The 7,151-nt window shown below is 52.1% G+C and overlaps 1 pseudogene; it reads right to left on the reverse strand.

Annotated features, from left to right (window-relative positions):
• Positions 1-701: 701 nt before the first annotated feature.
• On the reverse strand, positions 702-782 carry LOC130026658 (uncharacterized; annotated as a pseudogene).
• Positions 783-7,151: the final 6,369 nt, after the last annotated feature.

Below are 7,151 nucleotides of genomic sequence, written 5' to 3' on the forward strand. Positions count from 1 at the left end.
CAAACATGACTACCACTCAGTGCCTCTATTGCAAACCACAGCACCCAATTGGAGAGAGAGAGAACAAGGGGGAATGCACTGCCAAAGAGGCAGGGTGGGAAGGGGGTTGGGGAGTGGGAGGGATGCTGGGACCCGTGGTGGTGGAGGATGGGTGCTGGTAGAGGAATGGGTACTTGATCATTGTGTGACTGAAACCCAAGCACAAAAATTTATAAGTCTACAATCGTACCTCATGGTGTTTCACTAATAAAAAAATTTTTCATTTTTCATTTCATCATCCTGTTATTGCAAGGCAAACGCCCTACCCGCTGTGCTATCGCTCCAGCGATATGCCAGACACAGTAACAACAAAGTCTCCAATGGAGACGTTACTGGGCCCGCTCGAGCAAATCGACGATCAACGGGAGGGCCATCCTGTTATTTGTCGATTGACTCGAGCAGGTCTCAGTAACGTCTCTTTCATCCTAGCCCTGAGATTATATTCAAGGCTACTTAGGAGAATGAGACCCATCATTGTTACTGGTAGTTGGCATATTTGGTACACCACGGGAGTTTGCCAGACTCTGCCCTGTGGGCAGGCTACAATCGATAAAAAAATAATAAAAAGAAAATTCTTGCATTAAAAAAAAAGGTACACAGCCTCCAACACATCCATATGTGCAGGAACAAACTCAAAACATAAAATAATAACCCAATCAAAAAATAAATCCAAAGAAATAAATTTCAATTTTTAATATGAACAGATACTACACTTGATCTTAGCCAAAAGGCCAAGAAGCTCCGGGGGCTAGAGCGATAGCACAGTGGTAGGGCGGTCGCCTTACAAGCGGTCAACATGGTCGACCCGAGTTCGATTCCTCCGCCCCTCTCGGAGAGCCCGGCAAGCTTCCGAGAGTATTCGATATGCCAGACACAGTAACAACAAAGTCTCCAATGGAGACGATACTGGGCCCGCTTGAGCAAATCGACGATCAACGGGAGTGCCTTTACCTTTTACCTTTACCTTTTAATATGAAAATTAAGAGATCGTGGGGTCTCACCATGTTTCGTGCTTGTCCCTATCCCTCCCCGAGCGCCCCCCCCCCCAAGTCTTTCCAGAGGGATTCAGGGCTTCATTCTTATGGTCTTTATCCGGATGCCACTCATGTTGGAAACTGCTCCTGAACTGTACAGTGGTTCTGAGCAAGAGATTTAGTCCACTGCTTCTTGCAAGTCAGAGGATGGGGTCCCATCCAATAAGCAGAAAGGCTGGGGTCGCGAAAGTTAGAGTGGGTTTTCACATCAAAATCTAGAGTCGCAAAAGTTAGATGTGGGTTTTCACATCATAATCCCAGGGACTGTGCCATCTGGGCAATTGGTAGCCACTGGGGCCCTTTGTTAGTCGTCACTGTCACCCCTGAATGGGGACCTGGAGGTAGATAGTTTGTTTACCTCTGTGGCACAGCGAGAGATCAGAGCCCCCTGCCTCAGAGACAGGTATGCCCAGACCTCTGCCAATGGCCCTACCCTGGGTCAGGGCACCTAGAGCCTGGTGCCCTTTCTCAGGCACTAAGAGGATCAACCTCTATGCCTCTAGAGCCCTACTGCTGATTTGAAAGGGATTTTTTGGGTTATTTGTTTTTCTTTTTTTCACTTCTAAATGCTCATTCTTCCAGGAGGTCTGGTGCTCAGCCTCAACCAAGAGCTGCAACAGAGCCTCTGAGACTCTCTTTCAGTCCTCTTAGGCTTCTGACACTAGGACCTTATCATCTACAGATTGCAGGATGGTCCATTCCAGGGCTCCAACGAGGATTTTCTTAAGTCCAGAGCCAGGGTCTTCCTGAAGAAGGTGGCTGAGTTTTTGAATCCTTGGGCAACGGGTCCACAGTGACGGAGGTTTCCTCCTGTCTCTGGATCCTTTGGCCCAAAGGCAAACAGGGGTCTGCTTCCTGGAACAATTTACAAAGGGGGAAGCATATCTTTTGAGGTTCAGGCCAGTCAATCATTGGGCACTAGAGGAAAACAGACTCAAGAGAGTGGAAGGGCTGGGTACCACAATGTGACCAGCAGGACCGACCACACTTACTCGGCGCAGCTCATGACTTCTCAACTGAGGCCAATGGGTTGCTCCCAGTTGAGCTGCATCCCACCACTATTCCTGCCTCCCAGACCTGTGCAGTATCTTTCCCTATCCCTAGCCACACCTCACGGTCTACCTGACATTGTCGCTGTCTCTGGAGGCTCACTCCTAGCATGAGTTTACCAGCAGAGGGGCATGATACTGCCATTAGAGAGCGCCTGGAGAGGGTATTATCCAAAGTGGGAATACACAGTGTCAAAGTGGACATTTATTTGCGCTTCTAGCTCTGTCTGGAGATCTACTGCCAATAAGATACTAAAATGAGGAACAGAGAGAACCTTGTTTTCCATATGGAACCCCCAGCATCTGCTGAGACCATGGATTCTCGTGTCCAGTAAAAGCAGGGAAGCGCTGCACCTCCGATACCTTCAATGAGCTCTGCTTCCTATGTTGCCCTGTCTTGGGGGTCATGGGGCGACGGTTTCCACGAGGCTTTTCTTGGGAGTGTAGGTACAAAGTTACCCTGCCTTCCTGGGGACTCCCTGTGACTCTGTCAGACTGTCCAAGTGGTCCTGATGTCAGTAGACATTTCTGGAAGCTACCCAACTTTGAATGTCTGCCACTCCCATTCATAGAGGGTCACAACTTGCCTGGTGTCATATTGGCACTTTGTTCTCTCCTGCAGCATGTCATGGCCCTCTGGGGCAATGATCTGGGGCCTGCCTTCTGCCCTTCCGCATCCTCCACCCCTGACCCCTGCTCCTGCTCCGGCTCCCCTCTTACTCCTCGCCCCTTGTCTGCCCTGCCAGTTCGCGCCTCCTCTAGACCAAGGGCATACTGGAGGTGCTGGGGTCTGGCCTTAACCACTCCACCGGGGTAGTGCTGTCTCCACTGGAGGTGCTGGGGCCTGGCCTTAACCACTCCACTGGGGTAGTGCTGTCTCCACAGGAGGTGCTGGGGCCTGGCCTTAACCACTCCACTGTGTTAGTGCTGTCTCCACTGGATGAGTGGCAGTGCCACCCAGCTGCCATGCTCTCTGCCAACTCCTCCTGTGCACCAGGTGCCACTGCTTGGGTGTTGCTCTTTTTCCTTTTGGTCTTGTCTTGCTTTCTCCCCTGCTTGGTAGTGAGTTTTGTTGTTTCACAAATGAGAATTGCAGCACTAATATAACTTTGAGTTTTTAACGACTATGAACACATACGTACTTTGCCAAAATTTCTGCCTAAAGCTAACTAAAAATCAAGAAGCTGGGACTGGAGTGATAGCACAGTGAGTAGGGTGTTTGCCTTGCACACGGCTCACCTGGATTTGATTCCCAGAATCCCATATGGTTTCCTGAGTACCACCAGGAGTAATTCTGAGTGCATGAGCCATGAGTAACTCCTGTGCATCTCTGGGTGTGACCCATAAAGGAAAAAAAGGCACATTTTGGCAAGTGGGAGAACATGATGAGATAATAGTGCTAATGGAATGAATAGTTCCAAAGTCTGAACACCGCACAAGGCGAGAGATCCGTTTTACAGCAGATCTGATGGGCGTCGGGGTATTAGTAAGCAGCTGACAGGAGATTATGGAACAAGAAATGACCAAGCTTTCTTGGTGCAGAGAAGATCTGGAGCATATCAATAACGTAGGAAAATTTGGGAGATTTTCCCTGGTTTCTAAGTTGAACAGAGTGACAGACCACCTCTGGGCCATCCCGAGTGATTTCCGTGCCTGTCTTTGTCTCTCCCAGACCCTGTGCCTCATGGCAGCTCCTGCTCTGTCTGACGTTAGCCTGCGGGAAATGTGGGCAGAGGTCCCCTCTCCTCTTCAGCAGGGCTCAGGAGATCCTAGTATCAGGACTTGAACAGTGCTGGGCCGTATCATGGCAAGCACCTTAACCCCTGCAATATCCCTGGGGCCCATTCTTGAAAAGTCTGAAAGTGCTCAGGAGTGGAAGCCTCGGGTTCCACGGGGCTGTCTCCCTGGGCACTGTGCCGTACAGAAGGGGGAGTGAGGCATCTTTAAGGGTGCCCAACTCTACAGGAAGGAGATTTAGGTGGGAAGCAGCTGAAAGAAAAGTACTGCTTGGAGCAGGGCATTAGTCCAGCAGATAAAGTGATCGTCTTGCACACTGCTGACGTTGGATCAATGGGCCCCCCTAGTTCCACTAGGTATGGTCCCTGAGCTAAGTCAGGAGTAAAGCCTGAGAATGTCTGGGTGTGGTGCCAGCACCCAAAGAAAAGTGCTGCAAGCAGACAGGGCCGGCCTTTTCGCAGTGCCCTAAGGAAGGATTGCTCAAGTTCTTAGAGGCCATAAGAGGGATTTCCCTGCTAGTGGGAAGGGGTGAGGGAGGGAAAGGGGGTGACAGCACTGGCCCTCCACTTGTGACTCTGCCTTGCATTGACAGTCCACTTGGACATTCCACAGTGGCCTGATTCAGGCCAGGACTTGGCTGCTGCTTTGACACAAAAGTGTCCTGAAAATGTGTGTCAGGGTCCTCAGGAGGGAGAAGCCCCCAATGGGGGTCAGGAGGCAGGACACCCTGGGGGTCGGAACCAGGCTGACTCTGCCCCCGAGCCCTCCACCTCCCTTGGTTGGCTGAGAGCCTGGGGCTGCCCCGCAGTCTATCCAGTTTCAGTCAATCTAAGGGCACTGAAGTGGAGGCGAACACAGTGGAGATCATAAAGCCCGAGGAGCTGGAGGTGGTAACAGTCAAGAAGGACAAGCTGGTAGTGTGGGCAAGACTGTGCATCTGGAGGCAGAAATGTCCCCCAACACTGGGCACCGGGGATGTGGAGGGCAGAAATGTCCCCCAATAATAGACACTAGTGGTCTGGGAGGCAAAAACAGGCCCCAAGCAGTAGGCACCAGTGACATGGTGTGCAGAGGTTTCCCCTAACAATAGACAGCAGGGTTCCGGGGACAGAAATGTTCACAATTACTTGGCACCAGGGATGAGCAGAGCTGAAATTTCCTCCAGAAAATAACACTAGGGATGTTGGGGAAAATTGTTTTCCAATACTAAACACAAGAGCTCTGGGGGGAGAAATAACCCACAACAGAGAACAGAGCTCAGATAGGAGACATGTCCTCCAGCACTACACAATAAGGAGTCCCAGGAGCAGAAATACTCACCCCCATAGAAATAGTTCAAAGAGTAGCAATAATAAATGACCACCTCCCCACCCCCACCTTAGACTATATCCCAGGAGAGAGGAGTGGAGAATGCCTCTCACCCCTGCTTTCCCACCTAAATGTTGAGATATTTCCGGTTTGTGGGTTGTCCTTGCATGGTCCAGGGCATTTTCCACTTTTTGAGTTAAAATTCTGTCCAGAAGGCCAGAGAGAAGGCTCAGGAGACTCAGTACAGGCTTGGGATGCATGAGGTCAAGAACGTCCCCTGGCACCACAGGGTCTCCTGATCACAAAGGCTGGAGCAAATAGAGATCCCAACAAACCCCAAACCTCTCAGGTATGTACACAGGCCATGAGGGTCAATCAAGCAGTACTTGGAAGTATCTCAGTGCTTAGAGCAAACACTCATTCAGATCATCTGATTTTCAAAACCGCACTTGGGTACAACCATCTACTCCTCTTTGGCCCAGAGAAAACGAGGCAACACTCAAACCTTCGGTTCTTGGGCTACAGACCAAGCAAAAGTCTGAGCCGAGAGCTCCCCCTCCTCCAGTGCACTGTTTCTATTCTGGGAAAGGAAGTCCTGAAAAGGATGGAGGCTGAATAGTCAGCAACTGAGTTCTAGGCACTACCTGGGACAGTTTAGGGGATCATGAATTGGTGGCAGAGGAGAGAGAGGGGAGAGGGCTGAATCAATCTCCCTGACAGACACTGTCCTGTTTCCAAGATTGTTTCTACAAATGGATGCATCCCAGCCTGTGTGGGTGTGTGGCATCGGATGGGGCGGGTCCTGCCAGGGAACGGCTCATGCTTCTTGATGAAGCATGAGCTGTCCTGTGGGGGTCTCCCCATGGATCAGAACCTGACATGACATGCCCATGCCCATGGTACCTGTTGCGTCTACACCCCCTCTGCAGTGCCCACCGGGAAGAGCCCCCACCTTGCCCCCAATGCTTCCTGGGTGCCAGGCCCCCTAGTGGCAAGATCATGCCTCAGGTAAAGGACCTGCAAACTTCCAGGTATTTCCCAAACCTCTCAAGGACTGGATGGACTTTCTCTGCCCAGAGCCTCACCCCAGTGTGGAACCCTTCACTGCCCACAGGCTCCCCAGACAGCACAAGCCCACAGTGACCCTATGCCCCACCATCAGAGATGGATTTGAATCTCAGCCCAGCGAAAGTGAGAGAGGGAGATGTCAGAGCTACAGGAGACAGCCACAGACCACTGGGGCTGAATGTGCTCAGGGCAGGGAGGACAGGGGCACTCTGGGGTGCCATAGTGGGCACAGGCGATATGGGGGAGTTGGGATTCCTTTCAGGCTGCAGGACTCGTGAGGGCAGCGTGGCCAGGCTGAGTGGCCCTAGTTGGGAGTGTGTGTATTGAGAGGGATTTCCAGAACAGGCCGGGAGCAACACCAGAGAAGTGTCCAGCTTCCCCAAGGCCAAGTCTGGTGTCCAGCTCCCAGTAGGATGGACTGAGCCTCAGAGAAAGGGGCAGAGCTGGGGTGGGGAGGTTCTATGGGGTCATTAAGAGCTCTCCAGGACTCAGAAAGGGAAGTCTCTGTGCAACAGGGGGAACTGGTCAGGACTGACTGGGTCTGGGGGCTCAAAGGCCTCACAAACTGGCTGCTGCCAGTCTGGCAGGAAGCAGAGACAGAAGGACAGAGAGTACGTGGACACCGGATAAGGCGGGAGCAAGAACTCTGCGGGTCTGAGGAGAGGAGAGGGGAAGGGCAGGGAGGGTAGGGGCTCCAAGGACAGAAAGGAGAGAGAGAGGCCTGGGCAGTGAGGGGTGGTGGGGACAGCGACCAGGACAGCCCCTCTGCCAGGCTAACTGGGCTCCCACAGCAGCAGCCAGGCCAGACCTAGGGTTGCTCAGGGGCTAATCCTGGCAGCTGCACCCCAGCCTGGGCGTGATCTCTGGGAAAGAGAAAGTCGTGGACTGAGCTATGGGAGACTGAATGGGTCAGTGC

This window comes from Sorex fumeus, unplaced genomic scaffold, assembly GCF_029834395.1.
Source record: "Sorex fumeus unplaced genomic scaffold, SorFum_2.1 ptg000034l, whole genome shotgun sequence".
NCBI lineage: Eukaryota > Metazoa > Chordata > Mammalia > Eulipotyphla > Soricidae > Sorex > Sorex fumeus.